We start from the raw sequence: 25,877 nt of genomic DNA, 5'->3' as shown, positions 1-25,877 counted from the left end.
TTTTTGAGTTGGAGTCTCACTCTGTCACCCACACTGGAGTGCAGTGGCCACTCCCAGCCATTGCAGCCTTGACCTGCCGGGCTCCAGCAATCCTTCCGCATCAGCCTTCCAAGTAGCTGGAACTATAGGCACACGCTACCACATCCAGCTAATTTTTGATTTTGTTGTAGAGATGAGGTCTCACCAAGTTGCCCAGGTGGGTCTCGAACCTGCGGGCTCAGGCAATCCACTCACCTCAGCCTCCCAAAGTGCTGGGATTACAGGCTGAGCCACCGAGGCCGGCTTGTTTCTATTTTCAAAATTATGAGTTTGTGCTGATTTTCACTGCCTTTTACTTGGGCAGTTTTGGAAGAGAGAGCAACCTGGGAGAGCAAGCCTAAGTTCTTCCCTCACAGAGGACAGAGTCACTGAGTGCATTTGGGGACCTGGCTGCGGGGACCTGGCTGGTCACACGTGGGTCTGCAGCTGGAACTCAGCACTCTGGATGCCTGATGTCCTGTCTCCTCAGGGCAACAGGCATCTGTGACCCCAAGGGTGTCTTTTGACAGTGGGCAGATTTAGTGGGCTGAGTAGTGTCCCCTCAAAGTTCATGTCTACCTAGAACTTGTAAATGTCATCTTATTTGGAAATAGGATCTTTGCAGATGTCTTCAAGTCCAGATAGGATTCATACCGGGTTAGGGCAGACCCTCCTGTGATCACTGGCATCCTTGTTTGAGGGGCACAGAAGCACACAGGGAGAGCACCGTGTGATCACAGAGGCACAGGTTGGAGGGATGCCTCTGCCAAGGACTGCAGGCACCACCCGCAGCTGGGAAGGGGCAAGGACGGATCCTCCCGGAAGCCTTGGGGAGGGTGTGGCCTTGTACACTTTGACTTTGGACTTCCAGCCTCTGGAACCAGGAGGCAGTAGATTTCTATTGTTGAAGCCACCCAACTCCGATCGTCTGTCCCAGCAGCCCTGGGATCTCACAGACCCGGGTTTCTGGAGGGTGTGCAGGCATAGACTGCTTCTCTCAGGCATCCACCTTCAGTGGTCCCTCTCACAGCTGGTTGCCTGGGGCTGTGCCGGCAGGAAAAAGCAGAGGTTTTCTGAGCATGTTTGCGGCAGCCAGGCGCCCCCCTTTGGGTAAAATGAGGACCCAAAGGGCTTGGGTTTTTTGTTTTGTTTTTTTTTTGAGTTGGAATCTCACTCTGCCGCCCAGGCTGGAGTGCAGTGGCATGCTCACGGGCACCACAGCCTCGACTTGCTGGGCTTAGGCTATCCATCCGCCTCAGCCTTCTAAGCTGGAACCACAGGCACATGTTACCACGCCCAGCTAATTTTTTTGATTTATTGTAGAGACAAGGTCTCGCCTAGTTGTCCAGGCTGGTCTCAAACCCCTGGGCTCAGACAATCCTCTGGCCTCGGCCTCCCAAAGTGCTGGAATTGCAGGCTTGAGCCACCGTGCCTGGCCTAGGTTTTGAACCATAGCTGACTTTCATCCCTCCTCGCTGTTCCACAAACCTTTACGTTAGGAGGATAATCTGGTTGTCAAGTTGTGTTTGTTAGCATTTAATTTGACCTCACATCAGTCACATTGCTTTGTTTCCTTGCTATATAGAGCTCAAGGTCACCTCCTAGACATGCACTTTCTTGATTTAACACATCAAGTTCATTCCTAAGGCTCTTTTCCTCCTTCCTCCCACTCTTTCATGAGCACGCCCGTGTATGGAGCAGCCCTGAGTATCCTTCGATGAATGACACTTTTAAAATTTTTTTGATTTGCGGTCTCACTCGGTCGCCCAGGCTGGAGTGCAGTGGCACGATCACGGTTCACCACAGCCTCAGCCTCCTGGGCTCAGGTGATCCTTTTCCCTCAGCCTCCTGAGTAAGTGGGACTACAGGTTTGCGCCACCATGCCTGGCTAATTTTTTATTTTTTGTAGGGATGAGGTTTCACTATATTGCCTAGACTGATCTCGAATTCCCGGGCTCAAGCAGTCCTCCTGCCTCGGTCTCCCAAAGTGCTGGGATTACAGGCATGAGCCACTGTGCCTGGCCGACACGTTTGTTTACTGCTTGGAGGCCTCCGGCAGGGACCCTGTGCCCTGAGCTCGGGACCCACGCGTGCCCTTGCATTCACCTCCGGGCTCTTGGGCTCACGCCCTCTTTCAGCGCCAGCTCAAAGCTCTCCTGTTCTGTCTTCCCCGACTGTGCCAAGTGTTTCTCCTTGGCAGTGCTTGCGTGTGAGAAATGGCCTTTTTGTGTGAAATCGTTTTGACATTACCAGCTTGATTAAGGGCCCCTGGGGCAGGGGCCGTACTGTCCCCAAAGGTGCTCACCTAGGGCTTGCTATGGATTTTCTCCCCTTTTTTATCCTTGAGTCAGAGTCTCACTCTTCGCCCAGGCTGGAGTGCAGTGGCACGATCACAGCTCACTGCAGCCTGACCTCCTGGGCTCAGGTAGTCCTCCTTCCTCAGTCTCCTAAAGTGCTGGGCTCACAAGCGTGAGCCACCGTGCCCGTTTTCTTCTTCCTTAGAGGAAAAAAGATAAGGTGGACAGAGGAACACCCATCTCAGTGCATCTTGCTGAGTTGGGGCGGAAGATTCCCAACTATGTGTGGGGAAGCCGCATGCCAGGCAACAGAAGCCCACTCGTCAGCCTGCGTCCCAGTGGCATGCACGCAGCGAGGGCGAGGAGGCAAGGGCCAGGTGTCCGGAGCTTCCCAGCAGTCCTGACTGCCAGGACCATCCTGTCCAGTTGGTGGCTCATTCTTCTGTCCAGATGGCTGGGGGCAGGCATGGCTGGCATCAGCCAAGGTGAGGCATGACCACACGGGGCTCAGAGCAGAGAGGGCTCCAACCGTTAGGCATGTCAGGCCGGGAAATCGGAAATTAAAGGCCTGGCGCCGTGGCCAGCAGAACCTCCCCCTGGTGCCGTGTTCCGAAATCACCCGCGGTGGGTTTCATGAACACGGGCACGGGGTAGGGAGGGCCGCTTGGCGGATGGAGGAGACAGATGGGCTGCAGGCCCTGACCTGGCCCTGCGAGGGCTCAGCCGCGGGCTCCTGCCATGGGGCTCCCACAGGCATGGGTACGGGGGACCTGTCCCACTTGGAGACTGTGTCCTGTCCTCCACCCCCTGCAAGCCCACTCCCCTCATGGGCCTCAGTCTTGTCATCTGAAGGATGAGAAGATTGAGTCAGGTGACCTTTGAGGTCTCTCCGGCCCCAGCACAGCTGAGATTTGTGATCTGTGGTTGTCAGCAGAGGGGGGACTGGGATGTCAGGCCGGGGATTGAGGCCCATTGGAAGACAGCTTTCCCTGGACGTCTCAGAGCCCTCAGGGAGCTGAGGCCAGGAAGACTGCACGGAGATGGTGGTCTCTGACTTTTTTTTTGGAGTCAGGGTCTCACTCTGTCACCCATGCTGGAGTGCAGTGGCACGGTCACATATCATCACAGCCTTGACCTCTTGGGCTCAGGTGATCCTCCCTTCTCAGCCTCCTGAGTGGCTGAGACACAGAGGCATACCACCACACCTGGATAATTTTTTGATTTCTTATAGAGACCGGATCTCGCTATGTTGTCCAGGCTGGTCTTGAACTCCTGACCTCAAGCAATCCTGACCTCAAGCAATCCTCCCACCTCAGGGATTACAGGTGTGAGCCGCCTCACCCAGCCAAGAAGAAAGACAGTGGTCTCTGAACAGGCAGAAAAGAGGACTTTTCTGTCTCTGTAGTTTCTTGACAGTTTGGTTTTCATTCCCCCATCCACCTGTCTGTCCACCCTCCGTTGGCCTTGTAGGTATTTGTGGGCCACCTACTGTGCTGGGAACAGCTGCGCACACGACAGACAAGGTCATTGCATTTCTGGATCCCAGGTCTGAGTGACAAAGATGAACATGAGACAGACAGTTGCACAAATAATTACGCTTGGAATAAGCTCCGATGTCTCTGTGTGCTGTGCACTTCCTGCTTGATCTTGCACTTCTGTTCCCTCCACTCTCTTCCTCTTTCTACCCTCCTCATCCTTATCCACCTGCTTTGACCCTGTGGCCTTTCTCCGTCTCCCCAGCACTGAGACCTTCCTGGGATTCTGGGCTCTCTAGGTCCAAAGTCCTAGGCCTCAAACCCTCCTGCTTATTATGCATCTGGACCATTCTCGGGGGAGGGGGGAGCGGAGAATGACTGTGGACCCCCTGGCCTCTGAAGCAGGGAATAGATTATACGCTTTAGGGCCAAACTTTTCTGGGTTTGCATTCAGATGGTGACACTTATGTGTGTGCAGAAGTTACCTTCTTGGGATCTTGGTTTCGTCGTCTGAAACATGTGTTTTATCATACTTACCTTGCAGTATTTTTTGGGACATCAAATGGGCAAACGTATGTGAAAATATCTTGGTGGCACCTTGAGTAGAGTAGGTGCTTTGTTAAAACTAGCTTTCTCTCCCCTTTGCTCCTTCCTTCCCTTCTGCCTGGGAGAAAAAGTATCTGCCACTGAGATGCGTTTGAGTCCAGAGCCAGAGCTGGGGAGCCCTGGTCTTCCGCGGGTCACACTTCACCCTGGAGCCCACGTGACGTGTGGAAGGGCTGCTGGGCAGTGGGGGAGAGGGGGGATGCTTCCTGTCCTGGGATGATCTGGGGAAGGCCGGGAGCCTGCCAGGGGCTGGAGAGAATGACAAGCGTCCCATGCATCCCAAAAATGAAGCGCGGGGTGACAGCTGCCTGCCACTTCCTGCTGGGTGTTGGGGCTGGGGAGACCCTCCCCGAGAAGGGCATGGTAGGTGGGCCTGCTGCAGCCAAATCCTGGTGGCGTCTCCCCCAGAGCAATGGGAAGCGACCCCTCCCTCCAGGGTTTTCCCCCTTTTCCTCCCAGATTCAGTGTGAGCCACCTAGGGCCTGCTTTGCCCCTGGAGAGAGCAGGGGCCAGACCACGGCTGCGATGGTGGGAACATTCTATTCTGCACCGTCCAGTCGAATTGTCACAGCTACACAGGGCTGTCGGACATTGGAAACACAGCTCCTGCCTGAGGAGCTGGATTTTACATTTTATTCAGTTTGCATTCAAAATCAAAGTCCAGGCTGGGTGCAGGGGCTTATACCTATAATCCCAGCACTTAGGGAGGCTGAGGCGGGAGGATCACTTGAGCCCCTGAGTTTGAGCCCAGTCCGAGCAATACAGTGAGACCTCATCGCTACAGAAAATAAAAAAATTACCTGGGCATGGGGGTGCAGACCTGTAGTCCCAGTTACTCGGGAGGCTGAGGCAGAAGGATTGCCTGAGCCCAGGAGGTCGAGGCTGTGGTGAGCTGTGATTGTGCCACTGCACTCCAGCCTGGGCAACAGAGTGAGACCGCAACTCAAAAATACATACGTACATACATACATGCATAAGACTGAAGTTTAAATGGCCACATACTGCTTGTGGCGGCCACACAGGGCAGGGCTGTTATAGACCAACCGTTTTCACTTCCAGGGTTGCCCTGCACTGGTGAGTTTCCTTTCGTGGGAGGTGTGTTGTGAGTACTTTGTTTTCAGTAAGGAATTACTAAGCTGTAGGGATGGGGTGTCCGAGGAGTGGGCACAGCCTGGCAGATAAAGGGCCGGCGCTTGGGAGTCTAATGTGGGCACCTTCGGAGATGGATTGCAGGGTCTGGTCAAGGGAGGAGGAGGAGCGAAGTCTCAAGCCTCGGCTGTCTGGGAGACACTGCAGAACTAGGGATGGAGTTTTGAGCAGTGGATCCTTCTAGCAGAGAGGGAAGGGGGCATACGTCCCAGGGCCATGGGCTGAAAGACTGGATGAGTTTGATAGGAGCTGGAGGAGAACTGAGACGCCGTCTAGTCTACCCATTTCCCAGATAAGGAAGTTGAGACCCTTTACACATTGGGAATCTGTCATGGACCAGAACCTGGTACCTCTGAGTTGCAGTCTCTGTTGCCCAGGCTGGAGTGGGGTGGCAGGATCATAGCCCACCACAGCCTCAACCTCTTGGGCTCAAGTGATCCTCACGCCTCAGCTTCCCGAGTAGCTGGGACTACAGACGTGCATCACCAGATCCTGGTAATTTTTTGATTTTTTTTGGTAGAGACGAGGTCTTGCTACGTCTCCCAGGCTGGTCTTGAACTCCTGGGCTCAAACGATTCTCCCACCTCCGCCTCCCAAAGTGCTGGGATTACAGGTGTGAGCCACTGTGCCCAGCCTTGGCACTTATACTTCAGAGAACGACTCTGCAAAGTCCACATTGTCAGCCTCATTTGCAGACAACACCAGAAATCCAAGCCATGGAGCTTTTGAGAGTACCCGGGTTGGGTCCCAAGTCTGAGAGTCACAGGCCGAGTCCCTGGCAGAACTCATGCTCACGGACCCTCAGGCCAGCATCCACACTGCCAGCGCTTTGCTTTCCTTCCGTCAGCTCCAGCTGGGGCCGGGATCCTGGGCTTCCCTCTCTAGCACCTCCAGCCCGTGGGGTGGCGAGTGGTGGGTGTGGTCTGGAGGGGTGAGGGTCCTGCTCCCTTCTTGCTCCAGGGCCTGGCCCCGTGGTTCATGGGCTCCAGGGACACCCGCCCACCCGAAGAGGACCAGGAGAGTCGGGGGAATGGGGTGAGAGCGGGGCTGAGCCCTGACAGTCCCCTCCTTAAGCAGCAGTGTGCAGAGGAGACCGGGCTTCTCCTTCCTCTCCAGCTCCGGCTGGGACGCGGCCCAGGCGGGAAAGGGCCCTCCCGTCCAGCTGTTGTCCACCTCCCACCCTCCCCACAGCTGCAGCTGTCCCAGCTCCATCAGTCATGTCCAAGGCTGGGTGGGAGGAGGGGGGTGATGAGGAGGGGGCCTCTCGGGGGCTTCTTGCCGCGCGAATGTTGGCCCCTGCCCGTAAGGAGGTGTCTCCAGTTGCTGAGGGAGGGGGCTCAGGGTGGGGGCTGGCTCCTGGCTGCTGGGTCAGTTATGGGGTGTGGGCGACTCAGCTTTCATCTCCTGGGCATTTGTCTCTGAGAGGCCACTCTTTTATTGAAAAGGACAGGAATGGTGGAATTCTTTCTTTATTTCCATCTAACTGGTATCCTTGGTGCTTCTTCGCTTTGCTGTAGTTCGTGAACAAATAAATGAATGACCCTGCACCTCCCTCCAGGATAGGGAGGTGGGATCTCTTTCTGCTGGCTTGCTGGTTTGATGATGGTGAGACCCTGTGTTGGGGGGTCAGAACTGGGGTGTGTGAGCTGTAAGGACAAGTATGTTTTTGTTTTTTTGAGTTGGAGCCTCACCCTGTTGCCCAGACTGGAGTGCAGTGGCCGCTCCCGGCCACCGCAGCCTCGCCCTGCTGGGCTCTGGCGATCCTTCAGCCTCAGCCTTCCAAGTAGCAGGAACTACAGGCCCGCGTTACCACACCTGGCTAGTTTTTTCTATTTATTGTAGAGATGAGGTCTCGCCAAGTTGCCCAGGCGGGTCTCGAGCCCATGGGCTCAGGCAGTCCACTCACCTCAGCCTTCCAAAGCACGGGATTATAGGCTGAGCCACCGAGCCCGGCCAGGACAAGTATGTTCTGTCCTCTGTGTCCCCAGAGGGAATAGGGCGATGTCCATCCTGACTCCAGCAACACCTGCAGCCAGATGTGTGCCTTGCCTTGTTCTTTTGTTTTTCTGGAATCCAGTGGAGTCCTTGAAGGTTCTAACTACCTTGTGTTCTTCAGCGAGCGATAGAGAAAGAGAAGTGGTTCTCCTCCTTGGCCAGACCTCAGTTTGCCAGCCCACAGAATGGGAGAAGCATTGCCACCTGTCTCAGTCCAACGGGCAACTGCATCATGGTGAAAAAAGTGGATCTGAACCCTTTGGAAAAAAGGCCCTAGGAGAGAGACGCACTTACTTTGTTTTTATTCTTTGCTTTATCTGGTCTCAATGCAGGGCGGATTGGATGTTAGCCAAGTAACAGCCATCAGTGATTGCAGACCTGGCTTTGAGTTAGAGACATCTGGGGAGCTTTTCAATAATTCAGACTCCTGGGCCCCCGTCCCAGATCTTTTGAGTCTGGAACTCTGGGGATGGGGGCAGAGAGCTGTGTTTTACAAAGCCTTCTGGATGATTTCAATGCAGAGTTAGGTTTGGGAAGGTTCGATGCTTCCACTTTTGAGAAGTCTCCCGGTGAACAGATATTCACAAGTGCTTTTCTCTGAAACATGCTGGCTTTGAGGAGCTCTTGCCCGCTGAGCCATGGATTCATTCACCCAGTCAGTGGACATTCAGGGAGGGTCTGGGGTGTGCCAGAGCAGCTCTGGGCAGGGGGCGCGGGCAGAATTGGGTGGCTTGTTCTTCCCCCAGGGTGGGCGCAGGGCAGTTTGGGAGGCAGATGACACCGGCAGTGATCCCGTGCCATGGTGGGTGGGTGGGGTGTTGCTCGCTGGGGCTGTGATGTTTGGTTGGGCTTCAGAGGACTGTGTCTGGGACTCCCTTGGTCTGTGTTGGCCCTCTGCCAGAGTGACCGGCTTACGTACCCTTTCTATGAGCATTTGAACAGAAAGGGACTGTCGTAGCTGATTTGATGCTGCTGCCCAGAGAGATTTGGGAGCTTGACTGAGGCCACCCAGTGAGCCATGTTTTTCTGAGGGGAGTGTTTACTCTGGAAAAACTACATCGTAAAACCTCCCAATGGGCTGTGGTGTATCTGGGCATTGTAGGTGGCAGGTGGACATGGTGTCAGTCTTGGTTTCAGCCACGTGACCTAGGGTGAATCTTTTCTTTCCTTCTCTTTCTCTCTCTCTCTTTCTTTCTTCCTTCTTTCCCCTCCCTCCCTCCCCTGGCTCGACTATAGTGACACAATCATGGCTCACCGCAATCTTGATGTCCTGGGCTCAAGCTATCCTTCCACCTCAGCTGTAGCTGGGACTACAGGTGTGCGCTCCCATGCTCAGCTAATTTTTTTATTTTTTGTAGAGACAAGATCTTGCTATGTTGCCTGGGCTGGGTTCAAGTGATCTTTTTGCCTTGGCCTCCCAACGTGTGGGAATTGTAGGAGGGAGCTTCCGCGCCTGGCCAAATCTTCGATTTCGTGACTGCCCTGTGAGGCCAATATACCAGCTTTGCTGTTGGGTCTTAGCATGAGAGAAGTCATACACTTGTTCCGTGCCAGGTGCTTAGTGAGTGCTAGTTTTTTCTCTCTCCCCCATTTTATTTGGGGTCTTCGGTGAGGACAGTGCTTTTTAGGGCATCCGACTTCCTGAGCCCTCCTTCTGGCTGGGGCTGCCTTAGCTAATCGCCACTAAAGGGCTGAGCCCCAGGCCCTGCAGGAGAGCATAGCTGCCCCCCTTTCATGCCAGCCTGTCATGGCCTTGGGGAGCCCGCCCCCCTCCTGTGCCTTTTAACTCAAGCCTCCCTGACAGCGCAATGCAAATTGCTAGAGCACTCAGAACGCCTCCTGTCTCAGGAAGGCTCCTTCATCCAAGCCTTTGTCCTTCCGCCCAACACTGAAATCTGTCAACATTTTTTCCCAATGAAGTTCTTCCTCTCTGCACCGTCGTCCCCCCTTCTCCAGCCAGATTTGCTAGCCAGGGACACAATTGGATTGCAATTTCCAGCACTTCCTGGAGATCATGTCCCCAACGAGCTATAAAAATCCAGGGGTGTTTCTGGCCACCTTTCCACGTGTTTTGTAGCCTGGGCCGCTCATACGCCCCCAGAGCATGCTTGTGTGTGCAGCCGCACATGTGTGCACCCGTGTGTGCTCGTGTGTGCAAGCATGTGAGCGTGTGCGTGAGTGCATTTGGCGTTACGGGAGGCCCTCCTATTGCAATACGTAGGTTCCTCGATTCTGGCTGCCCGTTTGAATTTCTTAAGCGGATTTTCTGGTTCCAGGCTCCGGAGGGCTCCCCCCTACCGTATGCAATATGCAATTGGGCACAGAGCCGATATGGGGTGGATTTGGGTAATGGCCGGGCTGCATTCCTCCCATTCTTTTCTCACAGGAAAAAGTGCCTGGAAATAACCCTGTGGTGGGATTGCTTACAGGAGGAGGGGCCGGCCGCCTGCCACCAGCCTTCACAGTTGGCCCCGCTTGGTCCCCTCCAGCCCTGCACAGCCGCCTCCCCTAAAGGCAGATGCCACCAGCTGGGCAGGCACCCGGGCCGCGCCTCTGTGACACAACCAGCTTTGATGACCTCCCTCTTCCTGCCCTCGCTCTTTGGGGCTGCGGCCCCGACTCCTGGGGTCTTCTCTGCAGACCCAAATGCTGAACAGAATAGGGCAGGAACCATGGCATTTCTCTCACTTCCCACCTTCCTTTCTCAAACCTCCACCTTTTTCCCCTTTCTTTCCTCAAAAAAACAAAAACAAACACACGAAGCCAGAGTGTGGAATTGAAAAGTAAAAGCCCACCGATCAGGCATAAGTAAATTTCCCTGCAAATGAGATGCCCTTCTGAATTGGGGCTGTGATTCGGCCGCTTGGCTCAGACAACTCTCTGAGGAGTTTTTTTCCTCTTCAGCGCTCATTCCCCTGGGGAATTCACGGCAGGAAATCTCTCCCTGGGGAGTCTGACTGGCTTGGAAGCTGTCGGTGAGGAAGGGTGTCTTTCTGTTTCCAAGACACCAGCCTCCTTCACGGTTCACAGTGGCAAACAACCATGTCCCAGCCCTCCTTGCCTGGCCTGGGAGGCTGCTGCAGGGGCAGGTCTGGCTGTCTGCAGGACCCCGGGCCCAGCTCCTCCCTCGCCCAGTGTTGTGGGCTGGGGGGCTGGGCCCTCCCTTTCGAGTGTCCTGTGGCAGTCCTTTCCTTCTGATGCTGCTCATCCCTCCGCAAGCGGCCGCCTCCTGAGATGTGGTTCCCGAATCCCCAGCAACGGGCACGCAGAGACATGAGCGGGGAGGAATGAACGCAGGCCAGTCTTGGGAGGGACTGCTGGCCTGGCTGTTTCCAACCTGGAGGCTGTGGTCAGAGCCAGCCACCTCCTTTCCACCTGTTGCGTCGGAAGACAGGGACTCTGGAACCACTGCAGCAATGACCGAGTGGCAGAGGGGCACGTGCCCCTGCTGGGTGGGAACCCCAGGACGGTGTCTGTGCTCACTGAGGAGCACTGGGCTTCCTTTTATGGGGCATGCATGTGTGCGTGGGGCGGGAGGGCGCACAGGGATGCCTTCGTTCAAGCCCTTCAAGTCCTCAGGTGGGTTTGCGACGCCCTAGCCTTGTGCCTGATCCTGGTGGGACTCCCAGGAGGCCCCAAGCAAAGAAGACATTTCCTGCCTAACCCTCTTCATCTAGGGTTTTAGATGGTGCTAGTTTTTTTTTTTTTGAGTGGGAGTCCCACTCGGTCGCCCAGACTGGAGGGCAGCGGCCGCTCCCGGCCACCGCAGCCTCGACCTGCTGGGCTCCGGCGATCCTTCCGCCTCAGCCTTCCAAGTAGCTGGAACTACAGGCGCGCGCTACCACGCCCGGCCGATTTTTGATTTATTGTAGAGATGAGGTCTCGCCAAGTTGCCCGGGTGGGTCTCGAACCCACGGGCTCAGGCAATTCACCTAGCCTCCTAAGGCATGGGATTACAGGCTGAGCCACTGAGCCCGGCTGGTGCTAGTTTCTTCCAGGGTCAAGAGTGGCTGGACAGTTTTTAAAAATGCTTATCATATAAATAATGCTTTACAATAAGAATACAAATCATCGGAACAAGGGGAAAAATGCCATCATGACAAATAAACCTGCCATCATGACTAATACACTTTCTAGTTTCCATGATGCCTTCAGTCAGTATTTACTTGCAAATATAATTTTTTACATGATTGTAGCCATAATAGAGATTTTTGCATTCTGTTTGCTTTATTTAATGTTTTACTGTAAGCTACGTAATCATCACTGCTAGACTTTTTTTTTATTGAGTTGGAGTCTCACTCTGTCACCCAGACTGGAGTACAGTGGCCGCTCCCGGCTACCGCAGCCTCGACCTGCTGGGCTCCGGCAATCCTTCCGCCTCAGCCTTCCAAGTAGCTGGAACTACAGGTGTGTGCTACCACGCCCAGCTAAACACAGTTAGACTTTTAAATGGCTATGTAGGAATTGTTTAGTTTTTATCAGTTTTCTCTGTTTTTTCTTTGAGTAGGAGTCTCACTCTGTCCCAGGCTGGAGTACAGTGGCATGTTCATAGCTCATGACAACCTTGACTTCCTGGGCTCAGGCAATCCTTCTGCTTCAGCTGCCTGAGTAGCTGGAACTATAGGCATGTGTCACCACACCCAGCTAATTTTTCGAGAATGGGTCTTGCTATGTTGTCCAGGCTGGTCTCAGACTCCTGGACTCAAGCATTCCTCCTGCCTTGGTCTCCCACAGTGCTGGTATTATAGGCATGAGCCACTGCACCTGACCAATTTTTCCACTTTTGAACATTTAGTTTGTTTACAATTTTAGCTTACCCAAATAGTAAGGCAGGAAACTGCATCAATACATTGATACAGTAATATTACGTACATGTGTATGTATGTGTATCTATGTGTCTACATATCTCTGTCTGTCTGTCTTTCTTTCTAGCCGTCTGTTCCTACTGTTGTCCTATTTTCTTGGGACAATTAAAGAAGCCAAGCATTCTTTCCTAGAGCAAAGGGACTCTCATTCTGAGTTGTTTAATACCAGCCGGAAATCAGGTGTTTAGCTCGGATCTTGGCCTGAGTCCGTCCTCACAAACTACCCTCGGGAAGTCAGTCAGGTAGCAGAGGCCCTGTTTTATTTTTGTTTTATTTTTAATTGATTAGCGAATTAATTTCAAGTCGATGTCTCACTCTGTCGCCCAGGCTGGAGTGCAGGGGCCGCTCCCGGCCACTGCAGTCTTGACCTGCTGGACTCCGGCGATGTTTTCGCCTCAGCCTTCCAAGTAGCCAGAACTACAGGTGCGCGCTACCATGCCCGGCTAATTTTTTTTTTTTTTAAATTTATTGTAGAGATGAGGTCTTGCCAAGTTGCCCAGGTAGGTCTGGAACCCGCGGGCTCAGGCAATCCTTTCACCTTGGCCTCCCAAAGTGCTGAGATTACAGGCTGAGCCGTTGATCCTGGCAATTTTTTAATTTATTGTAGAGACGAGGTCTTGCCAGGTTGCCCAGGCTGTTCTCGAACCCCTGGACTCAGGCAATCCTCTCGCTTCAGTCTCCCAAATTGCTGGGATTACAGGCGTGAGCCATTGCACCTGGCTAATTTTTTTGAGTCAGTCTCACTCTGTCATCCAGGATGGAGTGCAGTGGCATGATTACGGCTCACCACAGCCTTGATATCCAGGGCTCAGGCGATTCTTCTGCCTCAGCCTCCCAAGTAGCTGGGATTACAGTTCTGGGATTATAGGGTGAACCACTGAGCCTGCAACTAATTTTTAAAAATTTAAAACATGGGCCGGGCTCGGTAGCTCAGCCTATAATCCCAGCACTTTGGGAGGCTGAGGCGAGAGGATTGCCTGAACACGTGGGTTCGAGACCCACTCGGGCAACTTGGTGAAACTTCGTCTCTACAATAAGTCAAAAATTAGCCAGGTGTGGTAACACACACCTGTAGTTCTGGCTACTTGGAAGACTGAGGCGGAAGGATTGCCGGAGCCCAGCAAGTTGAGGCTGTGGTGACTGTGAGTGTGCCACTGCACTCCAGCCTGGATGACAGAGTGAGACTGGCTCAAAGAAAAAAAAAAAAAAGGATGCTTTGTGGGCTATAAGGAGCAGAAAGCAACAAAATTAATAAAAATCATGGGGTGCAGGAAAGGCAACTTACACATAGAATTATAACATGAAGCGTAATGTCATCGGTGACTCGAGTGAGACAGAAGATAAGCTGATCCCAGAATGCCAGGCAGGGACATTTGATCAAGTTTGAGCCTTTAGGAAATCAGCACGATTAGTGGGACGCCGTGGCTCTCGCCTGTAATCCCTGCACTTTGGGAGGCTGAGGCAGGAGGATTGCTTGTGTCCAGGAGTTCGAGACCAGCCTGGACAACATAGTGAGACCTTGTCTTTCCAAAAATAATTTTAAAAAATTAGCTGGGCATGGTGGCGTGCACCTATAGTCCCAGCTACTTGAGAGTCTGAGTCAGGAGGATTGTCTGAGCCCAGGAGGTCAAGGCTGCAGTGAGCGATGATCGTGTTACTGTACTCTAGCCTGGGCGACAGAGCAAGACTCTGACTCAACAAGAGGGGAAAAAAAAAGCTTTATTGATCCTGAAAGGTCAGTCACAGTGAACAGATGGGAGTGTCTGGGCCTGCCAGTCTGTCCCAGAGTAAGAGACCACATTTTCCTGTTCCCCCTTGGAAAGAGCGGGCTTTGAGTGAGAGATGGTGGGGAACTGTGGAGTCGGAACTGGGAAATTGGATTCGGTGGGTGCTAGTAAATTTCCTTTACTTTTCCTTTCCTCTCTGCACGGTGAGGAAAATTGTCCCCCTTGGGCAGTTAGCAAGTATTTATTGTACACACACTGGAGGTGGCGCTGCCAGGACCCCCCTTCCCTCTCCCCTCCCAGAGCTATAGGGAGCGAAAGGGGAGTCTCTGGCTCTCAGAAGGGAGAAGGGGCTTGCAGACATCGCTCATGGTTGCCTCGGATGACAGCCATGACGTATGAACCTACTGATCCTTAAGAAATATGACCTGCTAGGGAAGCAAACGCCCAGTGTTATTTATTAGTTATTTACAAAACAAAGCTTTTCTCACCTGGGAGGTTTCAGCTCCCTGACAATGTCAGGTCCAATTTTCCGAGTTAGTAACAGGTCGGCATTCTCAGCCTGTGTCAGCAGCGTGGAGACCCGCGTCTGGGTGCACCTTTGGCACCTGCTGATTCCTGGGGAGGAAGGGAGAGTGGGGCTGAGGAACTGGCAGGTTGTGCAGAACTGTGAGTCACACGAAGGCATGCTGCCTCCCAGCCCGGGCCCTTGCTTGATGCTGTATCCATGCTGCCCCATGTCCCCCCCCGAAATGGGAGATCGAGGAGCCTGGGACTGGGGTGTCTCCCACCTTCCTGATGGGAGAGGTCTTGGAATTTGGAATCTAGGCCAGACTTGAGCTTTGTTTCCAGGGACCGAGAGACTCTTTGGCAGTGGGTGGAGGAAGCTACAGTGGGTTGAGGAGGGGCGGGAGGATGGCTGGTTAGTTGGGGGAGGCTGTCTCGAGAGAAAGGCTGTCCAGGTGGGAGGGTTATCTAGGTTGGGAGGCTCTGCAGGTGGGAAGGCTGTCTAGGTGGGAATGCTCTCTGGGTGGGAAGACACTCTCTCAGTGGGAAGGCTCTTTCACGAGGCGGGAAGGCTCTCTAGGAGGAAAGGCTCGCTATCTAGCTGGGAAGGTTCTCTCTCTAGGTGGGAAGACTCTTTAGGTGGGAAGACTGTCTGGTGGGAAAGGCTGTCTAGGTGGGAGGGTTATCGAGGTTGGGAGGCTCTGCAGGTGGGAAGGCTGTCTAGGTGGGAGTGTTCTTTGGGTGGGAAGGCTGTCTTGTGGGAAGACTCCAGGTGGGAGGGCTCTCTTTCTCAGTGGGAAGGCTCTCTCGCTAGGTGGGAAGGTTCTCTCTCTGGGTGGGAAGGCTCTCTCTCTGGGTGGGAAGGCTCTCTAGGTGGAAGACTGTCTGGCGGGAAGGCTATTGCAGAGAAGAGCCTGGGGTGAGGACCAGGGCGGAGGTGAGGTCTAGCCACTTGAGGGCCACTTCATTCTAACACCGAGTGACTCCAGTGCTCATAAGGACAGGTGGGACAGTCTTCCCACGAGGCAGCCTTCCCACCCAGAGAGCGTTCCCACCTAGAGGCTGAGGTGGGAGGAGCCCTTGAGGCTAGGAGTTGGAGCCCAGGCCTGGGCAGCCCAGCGAGAACTCATCTCTACCACACGAAAAATTAGCCAGGCTAATTTCTGTGTGTCTGTGTCCCAGATACTTGGAGTCTGTGGCACAAGGATCACCTGAGTCCAGGAGGTTGAGGCTGCAGTGAGGTGTGACGGTGCCACTGTACTCCAGCAGGGGAGACTCAAAAAAAAAAAAAGATGCCCTTGCAATACTGAGTGTGACTTTTCTCTGCTTTGCCTCGTAGCAAGCGGGTGAGGGGGTAGAGCAGGGTGTATTATTTCCACTTAATTCAGGTTAAATGTCTCGTTTAAAAACGTGGTTTTTTCAGCAGGGCTCGGTGGCTCAGCCTGTCATCCCGCGCTTTGGGAGGCCGAGGTGAGTGAATTGCCTGAGCCCGCAGGTTCGAGACCTGCCTGGGCAGCTTGGCGAGACCTCATCTTTACAATAAATCCAAAAAAAAAAAAAATTAGCCGGGCGTGGTAGCACGTGCCTGTAGTTCCAGCTACTCGGAAGGCTGAGGCGGAAGGATCGCCGGAGCCCAGCAGGTCGAGGCTGCGGTGGCCGGGAGCGGCCGCTGCACTCCAGTCTGGGCGACAGAGTGAGACTCCAACTGAAAACAAACAAACAAACAAACAAAAAAACGTGGTTTTTGAAAGTAGGCAGAGTTGGGGTCAAGCTTAGCCTTCTGATCTTGTCTGATCTCTGAACCTCTGAGCCCCAGTTTCTCTGTAAAGTGGGAGGAGATGCATACTAACCTCAGGGTATTTTGCAGGGGATGAAAACCTAAAATAGTCCTTGGCACACAGTAGGCACCGAATAATTAATAGCAGGCATTCTTGCCATGGATGCAGACTGAGAAACAGACCTAGGGAGGCCGTGTGTCCTGTTTAAGGCCACGAAGGGAATAACCAGGACTGGAGCCGGGACCCCCAACTCTGCAGGCCACGTCCTCTTGTTCTCTGTGTGTTTCCGGGCAGGTGGGCACTGGGCAGCCGCTGGCAGGCCGGCACCTCCGCCGCCCAGGATGCACTTAAGCCTGGAGGGAGAGTTGCGGGCTGCGTCCCTGTCTCAGCTGCGATTCTAGGGCGCTGACAGCCACGCGCCTTGCTGAAGACGATGAGCGGAGACGTGCCAGGGCTTTTGTTCACCGAGCGACTCCGCTGTGTCTCCCTCCCCTCCCTTTATCTCCTAGAAAAAAAAAGAAGCGGAGAGGATGCAGGGCGGTGAGCCCTGCATCACGACATGGGCTCCAGGCGCTGGCGGCTGTTCAGCGCCTGCGAGAGCTTCCCCTCCTCTGCTTTCCTCGACTGAGTCTAACGAAGATAAATCTGAGGTTGCCCCCAGGAGCAGAGGGCTTCCTGCTTTCCCGTGATCCGTGGGAACGTCGCTTTAGGTTCTCTTTGTCAGTACCCTCCCCTCTCCTATGAATACCTCATTCAAGATCTGCTGACTTGGCTGGCCAGCCTGCCTGCTGCCTGTGGGCGGAGCTACCTTAGCATCTCTCATGTCGCGGCACACTCCCACTCCAGAACCTTCAGTGGCTCCCTGCTACTCAAGTCTGTGCTCTGATGTGTGGCCAGCAAGGCTTTGTAGAATTGGACCTCGGCCTGCCTTTGTGTTGCTGACCCCCACTGTCCCTTGCAGAAAGTATGTGCTTCCACTGTGTTGGCCAACTTGCTATTACCTGAACAGGCCTGGAAGTTACCTGCCTTTGTGCTTTGGTCACGCAGTCCCTTTTGCTTGGAAAGCCCTCACCCCAGTGGGCTGAGGCCCATTCTTCAAGGATTCGCTGAAGTGCCAACTCGTCTGCAAACTACATCTTGCTCGGGTGTGTGTGCCCACGTTGCCTGGCTCGGAACAGACACGGAATTAGGGCTGGGTGTGCTTGGGGCCCTCTGCTGTGACCGTGCAGGTCTCTTCCAGGGTCTCCTCAGAGCTTCGCAGCCCCTTCCCCCGGCCATAGAGCCGGTTTCCACGTTCTCTGCACATGATCTAAATTCTTAGGCATTTTCCCTCTACATGTAAAGTTCTCTTTTCCCATCATTGTTCTGTTTCTGGGCCTCAGAGGCAGTGGCGACAGGAGGGTGTAGTAGAAAGCATGTTAGGTCTGGAGCAGGAGTGTGACTTCTTTTTTCTTTTATTGCCAGAGTAATGGCGCGCTCGGGGCCACCGCAGCCTCAACCTGCTGGGCTCAGGTGATCCTTCTGCCTCAGCCTTCCAAGTAGCTGGAACCACAGTTGTGCACAATCACACCTGGCTAATTTTCTGATTTATTGTAGAGATGAGGTCTCACCAAGTTGCCCAGGCTGGTCTCGAACCCCTGGACTCAGGCAGGCCTCTCGCCTCCGTTTCCTTATTGAATGACCTTTTATTGCATAGGTATGCCACATTCTGTTTATCTGTTCATCGCTTGATGGACGTTTGGATTGTTTCCATTTTTTTGGCTGTTATGAATAGTGCTGCAGTGGACATTTCTGTACAGGTTTTTGTGTGTATATGTTATCATTTCTCTTGGGTAGATGCCTAAGAATGGCATTTTTGGGTCATATGGGAACTCCATGTTTAACTTTTTGAGAACACCAAACTGTCTTCCCAAGTGGCTACACCATTTTACTTTCACACTATCAGTATATTCCGGCTGGGAATTGGACGGTACTCACAGTTCTCTGTGGCCTTGTTCATGCTTGTTATTTCCTCTCTTTTTGGAGCCATCCTAGTGAGTGTGAAATGCTATCTCATTGTGGTTTTGGTTTGCGTTCTCCTAGTGACAAGTGATGTGAAGCATCTGTTCGTGTATTCATTTGCCACTTACATGTCCTCTGTTCATGTTTTTTGCCCATTCTATTTTTTTTTATCTCATTTATTTATTTTATTTAAATAGAGATGGGCTCTTACCGTGTTGCCCAGGCTGGTCTTGAACTCCTGGCCTCAAATGTTCCACACACCTTGACCTCCAAAGTGCTGGGATTATAGGCATGAACTACTTGTTCTTTGCCCATTTTAAAATTGGGTATCTGTCTTTGTATTATTGAGTTGTAGGAATTCACTATATATTCTGGTTATAAGCCCTTTAATCTATCTATGATTTACAAACATTTTCTCATATTTTGCGGGTTTTACTTTCTTGATGGTATGATTTGTATTGTAAGAGTTTTTGGTTTTGATGAAGTCCACTTTTTCTCATTTTCCTTTTATTACTTATGCTTTTGGTGTTACATCGAAGGCACCATTGCCTAACCCAAGGTCATAAAGAATTACTCTTTTAAGAGTTTTATAGTTTAACTCTTACATTTAGGTCCATGATTCATTTTGAGTTTCATTTTTGTGTATGGTGTGAGGTAGAGGGCTGAATTTATTTTTTTGCATATGGCTATGCAGACATCTCTGTACCACTTGTTGAAACAGATGGACTTTTGCAGGATACCTGGAGCCCTTTAAAACCTACCACCTGTATAAGTACCGTGTGCTAACCAATTGCACCACGCCTGTAATCCTAGCACTTTTGGAGACAGAGGTGAGAGGGTTGCCTGAACCCGTGGGTTCGAGACCAGCCTGGGCAACTCGGCAAGACCTCGTCTCTATAATAAATCAAAAAATCAGCCGGGCCTGGTGGCACACACCTGTAGTTCTGGCTACTTGGAAGGCTGAGGCGGAAGGATCACTGGAGCCCAGCAGGTCGAGGCTGCGGTGGCCGGGAGCATGCCACTGCCCTCCAGTCTGGGCGACGGAGTGGGACTCCGACTCAAAAAAATAGAGGCTGGCACTTCTTCCCCCACCCCCTTCCTGTCTCTCCACGTGATCTCTGCGCATGCCAGCCCCCCTTAGCCTTCTGCCATGAGTAGAAGCAGCCCCAGACCCTCACTAGGAGCCCTGGTCTTAAACTTTTTCAGACGTCAGAATCATGAACCGCATAAACCCTTCCTTGATGAATTACCCAGCCCCAGGTACTCCTTTATGGCGACACGAAAATGGACTGAGTGCTGGATGCAGCTGTATGCTAAATAATTGATCCAACTGCCGGCGAAGGTCAGAACGAGAGGACGTGGGCTTCTGTCCTAGCAGGGGCGTGTCCCTGGCCGAGAGGCCTGCTGGAACAAACAGCAGAGAGGTTATCAACTCTCTTTCCACCCAGAGAGGCATTCGAGGGTCCGGTCGAAGGAGCTCTTGGAAGCCCTCGATCAGGCTGGGGAGAAGGTGACAGCCAAGACCAGAGGCGATGAATGCTTAGAAAAAAAAGAAAAGATGCCCTTTGCAGTGTGTTCTGGCTCCTCCAATCCAACCCTGCTTTGGGCCAGAGGGAGGAGGGTTTTCTATCCCCTCAGCACTTTCTGAGCAGAGCTAATAGGTCTCCTGGGTAGATTTCAGGGAAGTTAGTGAGCCAAGTTAGGGTTACACCAGACTCCAGGCTACGTGTCCTCCTCCTCTCCCCAGGCCTCCTGGGCTGAGGCTCAAGGCACTGTCTCCCCCACCGTGAGAGCTGAGGCAGCCCTGGAGGCCCAGGCGGCCTGCTGGGGGAGTGTCAGTGTGGACAGGCCTTCTCCTTCCTCCCACTGTTGACAGCACGGGGAGGAGGGTCTAGCCCATCATTGCAGAGTCTCTCCGGTAGGGCCCCAACTCGCTTCTCCAAGCATATTTCCACCCCCTTCCACAGTCCCGGCTGCAGTCAGCACAGAGCACTCCCCTGCTTGTCTGCAGAGCCCCAGCACCTAGAAACCTCCTGGCACCATCAATAGTGGATGGCCAGGCTCGGTGGCTTCCGGGCTCGGTGGCTCAGCCTGTCATCCCAGCGCTTTGGGAGTCTGAGATGAGTGGATTGCCTGAGCCCGTGGGTTCGAGACCCGCCCGGGCAACTTGGTGAGACCTTGTCTCTATAATAAATAAATTAGCTGGGCATGGTAGCGTGCGCCTGTAGTTCTGGCTACTTGGAAGACTGAGGCGGAAGGATCGCCGGAGCCCAGCAGGTCGAGGGTGCGGTGGCCAGGAACCTGCCACTGCACTCCAGTCTGGGCGACGGAGTGAGACTCCAACTCAAAAAAAAAAAAAAAAAAAAAAAAAATAGTGGATGAATGAGTGAATTAATGAATGAATGCTTTTCTGCCGTGAGCTCAAGCCGTTCCTTTTACCTCATCCCCATTGCCCTCTGGCAGTTTTCAGAAGCCTCCCAGCTGCTCAAGGGCCAGTTTAAATGTCTGTCTGGATTGGGCATGGTGGCTCATGCCTGTGATCCCAGCACTTTGGGAGGCAGAGGCGGAAGGATTGCTTGAGTCCGGGAGTTTAAGACCAGCCGAGGCAACATAGCGAGACCACTTCTGTCAACCCCATCATGGAATATGACAGTCTTTTCTTGTGCTCTTCTTTCTCTTTGCTTTTTGTCTCTGTTTGCCACACTCTGCCCTGTGGTAAGAGATCTGTGTGTGTTTCCACCCCAGAACTGAAGCACCTTGTACAGGGTGTGGACCATGACTTTGCCCTGAACCTCATTTCTCCCCTGCCCATCCCACCACACCTAGGTTGGTGCCTCACAGACCCTTGCCACTCCACAGTCTGCTCAGCGAAGGCGGCTGGCTCACAGGTCTTGGGTGTTGGGTCTCTTCTGTCCAGGGTCGTGTTCTGCCTACAGCTGTTTGCCACCCGGAGGATTTTCCTGGGTCTCACATCCTGGAATAGGAAGTTTCTAGCAGAGACAGATGTCAGCGTACGGTGTGCCCAATCCATTGTGTATAATTTACATATCTCTGTAGCTAGCATCAACGTAGAGGCATTACTGAGGTATTATGCTTGACTCCCGGCAGGAAGAATTGGAGCAGATAACACATCAGTGGTAATCCCTTGCTCTGCCTTGGAGGACACAGAAAATCTCTGGTGTGAGTCGCGCCTGTGGATATCTGAGACTCACCTGCCGTCATTAATGGAATGGCTGGATTTCTCCCTCCTATGGATTAGGCAGCTTCTTCCCTGTTCTCACCTCTTTGCAGCCCCCGTCTCCTCCCCACACCGCAGTTTCTGACTTGGATTGGGGGAGGCCCGTGGGAGGGAGGCCACTCCGAATGCCCAGCTATAGAGGTCCTTTGGGAAAGGTTGGACCCCTGGCTCATTGGATGTGAAGTCCCCACTGGAACGAGAGGAAAGGAAGGGCATCATGGCCATGTTCCCTGCTTGTATGGGGCTTTCTCATTCCTAAGGCACGTTTCTATGAATTTTCGCTTTTGATTCTCACAGCAATCCTGCGAGGCAGGTTTGTCTCTGTTTTCAGACACAGGGTCTGCAGAGCAGAAAGAAGGTGATGTCGGCTGGGCATGGTGGCTCATACCTGTAATCCCAGCACTTTGGGAGGCCGAGGCCAGAGGACTGCTTGAGCTCACGAGTTCAAAACCGGCCTGGGCAGCATAGTGAGACCTTGACTCTACAATAATAAACAAACAAGCCAGAGGTGGTGGTACTCGTCTGTAGTCCCAGCTACTTGAGAGGCTGAGGCAGGAGGATCCTCTGAACCCAGCAGGTCGAGGAGGCTGTGGTGAGCTGCGATCATGCCCCTGTCCTCCAGCCTGGGCGACAGAGTGACATAGCGTTGGTCAGGAAGCACCCCGTGCAGTGGACGTGTGATGCGTGTTTGTCCAATAGATGGCATATGATCGTTGGTTTGAAACGAAAGTGGAGTTCTCTGGATTTTGCGTCCAACTCACTCTGGTCTCCCTTGCTCTTTGACTCAGTTTCTCCTCTTCCCCACAGAGAGAGCGCCTTGCCCTGGCTTGTGCAGGGGAGAATGGCACCTAGAGGTTGCTAGGTCAAGGTGATGGTGCCGAGTCGTCCGGTGGTTACTCCCAGGAGCCCGCAGGGTCATGGTGGGTTGGAAGTGGGGGTGTGGGCCAAACCTTCTCTGCCCAAAGCGTGATCTGCGTCTCCATCACAGTGCTCGGCTCTGCTCCCAGGCTGAGCCCGCCACCCTCTCCGCTCAGCACTCGGGACCCCTGTCCCCCATGGGCCACGATGGCACTTAGCATGTCAAGGAGGCACTGGCTTGGGCTTAGTCGAGAGCATCAGGCTGAGGGTCAGAGGACCTCGCTCTGAGTCCTGGCTCTCTGTCTCTTCCCTGTGTGACCTTGGGCCTCGAACGTGCTGGCTTCTCAGTCCCTTGCAGCCCTACGATTCCAGGATTCAGCTTCCCTTGGTGGGGAGGCAAGAGGCTCCTTGTTTTGTGGCTGTGGAGGGGCAGGATTAACCTCCAAGGTCAGCGAGCTTGCAGAGCTCAGGAAATGCCTGTCTTTGATCTGTATTTGGTCCAGGGACTGGTGGCAGAGCCTGAGGAGGGGAAGGTCACTCAGTCTAGGCTGAGGGCGGGGAGCTGCTCTTTCTTTCTGATGGAGTAAAGGTCTTCAGGCCTGAGCTCTAGGTGCATTCCTTTTATTTTTACTTATTTTATTTTTTGAGTCGGTGTCTCACTCTGTCACTGAGGCTGGAGTGCGGTGACAAGAGAGCACCAGCATACCGGCTAATTTTTTCTTTTCTTTTCTTTTTTGTAGAGACAAGGTCTTGCTATGTTGCCCAGGCTGATTTTGAACTCCTGGGCTCAAGCAATCCTCCCGCCTGGGCCTCCTAAAGTATTGGCATCACAGGTGTGAGCCACCACGCCCGGCTTCCTCAGTGCATTTAGGGCTTAGCAAAGAAGCAGAACCCTGGGAATGGACTCTCCCGAGTCAAGTACTTGGCTGCTAATCCCTTGGCTCACTTTCTCTGTTGGTGGGGTAAGTAAAAGGATTTCTTAGTACTGATTAAGGGGGATTTGCCAAGAATCGGGATTCATTCGCTCTTTTTTCAGTAAACTTTATGAAATGCCAGTTCCTTGGGCAGGTGCTGCTCTTTGAACTTGTAGTATGACCTCCAGGAAATCTCTGCCCTTGAGCCATCATTCCCCGTGCTTGTTTGTTTGCTGGGGTGGGGGTCCGGAAACGCTTACAGTGTTAGTGAATTCCTTGTGCCGTTGCTGCTGCAAAGCAGGGTGAGGGTCAGGAGCGTTTCTCCCCATTGTACAGGAGGAGAAACTGAGGCTTGGAGCGAGTTGCCCGCAAAGCCGGGATTCTGCAGGCAGTGGGGAGGGAGGTGCCTCTGGTTGTAAGCTGTCAAGGCTGCAAGGGAGCCTTAGTCAATCTGTTTGTGTATTTGTGAGGCGCCCACGAGATTAGCCACTGAGCAGCGGTTGAATTTATGATGGCGTCTAGAATTCTCGTCCTGCTGCCTGCCTGAATCCGCTCATTGGTGCAGCCGGGCTCCCAGGGGCGTCTTAAGTCTCATAAGTAATCTGTGTCTCGGCGGTGTTTGAGGGTGGCCTCCTGCCGAGGGTGGCCTCAAGGAGTGGGATCAGCACCAAGGTGTGGGACGGAACACATCAGTTTCCCAGGCTGCGGAGGGACGAGGCCGGGCGTGGGAGTCACAGATGTCTGAGTCAATGCCACTCTCTCCGTGCTCTCGTTTGGTCACTAGTGAGACAGCAGATGCAGTCATTTGGCATTTATGACTCCTCTAATGCAGATGGTGGGAACGGGGACCTAATGTGAGCAAGACATGGGATTTTAATACGATTTAGGCAGTATTAAGTCAGGTACGCCTAATGTGTATTGCAATTTTTTTCGTTAGCTTCAATTTAGTAGACATTTATGTTTTCATCTGTAGCGTGCTTCGTTCTTGCAAGCAGTCCCACGGCCTTCCTTTAAAAAAGTGTTCCATATTTTGCACTTTTCACTAATTTGGGAAGGATTTCTTATTACTGATTAATGAGATTTTACTAAGAATAGGATGAAAGCATCATACTGTTTAGAGCTGGAGGGTTCCTTAGAGATTATCTTGTGTTCTTCATTTTAGAGATGAAAAAAATGCTAGTTGTGACACACAGATGATCAACGGTTTATTTTACACAGACAGTTTTGTCCCTCTAAATGAAAGGGCTGTGGGGGTGAATAAATAGATAGAAATGGGAAATGGTTCTAACCTTCTATGGAAGCATAACAAACATATGTAAAAATGCAGCAGGCAGTGAATTTTTATATAGAAGTGGACGTATCTGTGGGACCAGTGTCCAGATTAAGAGACACAACAATCCAGGAGTTCAAGACCCATTTAGACAACATACTGATACTTCGTCTCTACAAAAAAAAAATGAAAAAATAAACAAAGTTAACCAGGAGTCATGTCATGAACCTGTGGTCCCAGCTACTTGGGAGGCTGAGATGGAAGGACTACCTGAGCCCAGGAGGTCAAGACCAACTTGGGCAACATAGCGAAACCTCCTCTCTACAAACAAAACAAAAATCAACTAAAAAAGAAGCATAGAGCCGGGCTCGGTGGCTCAGCCTGTAATCCTGTGCCTTTGGGAGGCTGAGGTGAGTGGATTGCCTGAGCCCGCAAGTTCGAGATCCGCCTGGGCAGCGAGACCTCATCTCTACAATAAATCAAAACATCAGCCGGGCGTGGTAGCGCATGCCTGTAATTCCAGCTACTTGGAAGGCTCAGGCGGAAGGATCGCCGGAGCCCAGCAGGTTGAGGCTGCAGTGGCTGGGAGCGGCCACTGCACTCCAGTCTGGGCGACAGAGTGAGACTCCAACTCAAAAAAAAAGAAGCATAGCATTGCTGAGTGTTCGAATGTCACCTCCATTTTCCTTCCCAGACATTACTGCCGGTCAAGGGTAAACACCAACCTGACCCCTAATAGCATAGATGAGGATTTGAACTTCATATAAGTGGAATCATACTGTATGTGTTCTTTTGCCTGGTTTCTTTTTCTCAACATTTTGAAATATGAGATTTATCCATGTTGCTGCAAGTGACTGTAGTTCGTTAATGTTCTTTGTTGCTTGGTATTCTGCAACAGGACTATTCCACAATTGACTGAATCTTTCTACTGTTGATGGCATCTTGGTAGTTTCCAGATTGTGGTTATTTTTTAAGTAATGCTTCTGTGAACATCCTGATATCTTTCTCATGAAAACTCATTTTTTTGGGGGGGTGGATTGTAAAATACAGAGAATGGACTGGGCACAGTGGTTCATACCTGTAATCCCAGCATTTTGGGAGGCCAGAGTGAGAGGATTGCTTGAGCCCAGGAATTTGAGACTAGCCTGGGCAACATAGGGACATCTCATCTCTACGAAGGAA

Source organism: Carlito syrichta, unplaced genomic scaffold (assembly GCF_000164805.1).
Source record: "Carlito syrichta isolate Samal-C Ts95f unplaced genomic scaffold, Tarsius_syrichta-2.0.1 Scaffold311498, whole genome shotgun sequence".
In the NCBI taxonomy this organism is placed as follows: domain Eukaryota; kingdom Metazoa; phylum Chordata; class Mammalia; order Primates; family Tarsiidae; genus Carlito; species Carlito syrichta.
The sequence above is the reverse complement of the archived record's forward strand: the minus strand, read 5'-3'. Positions refer to the sequence as shown.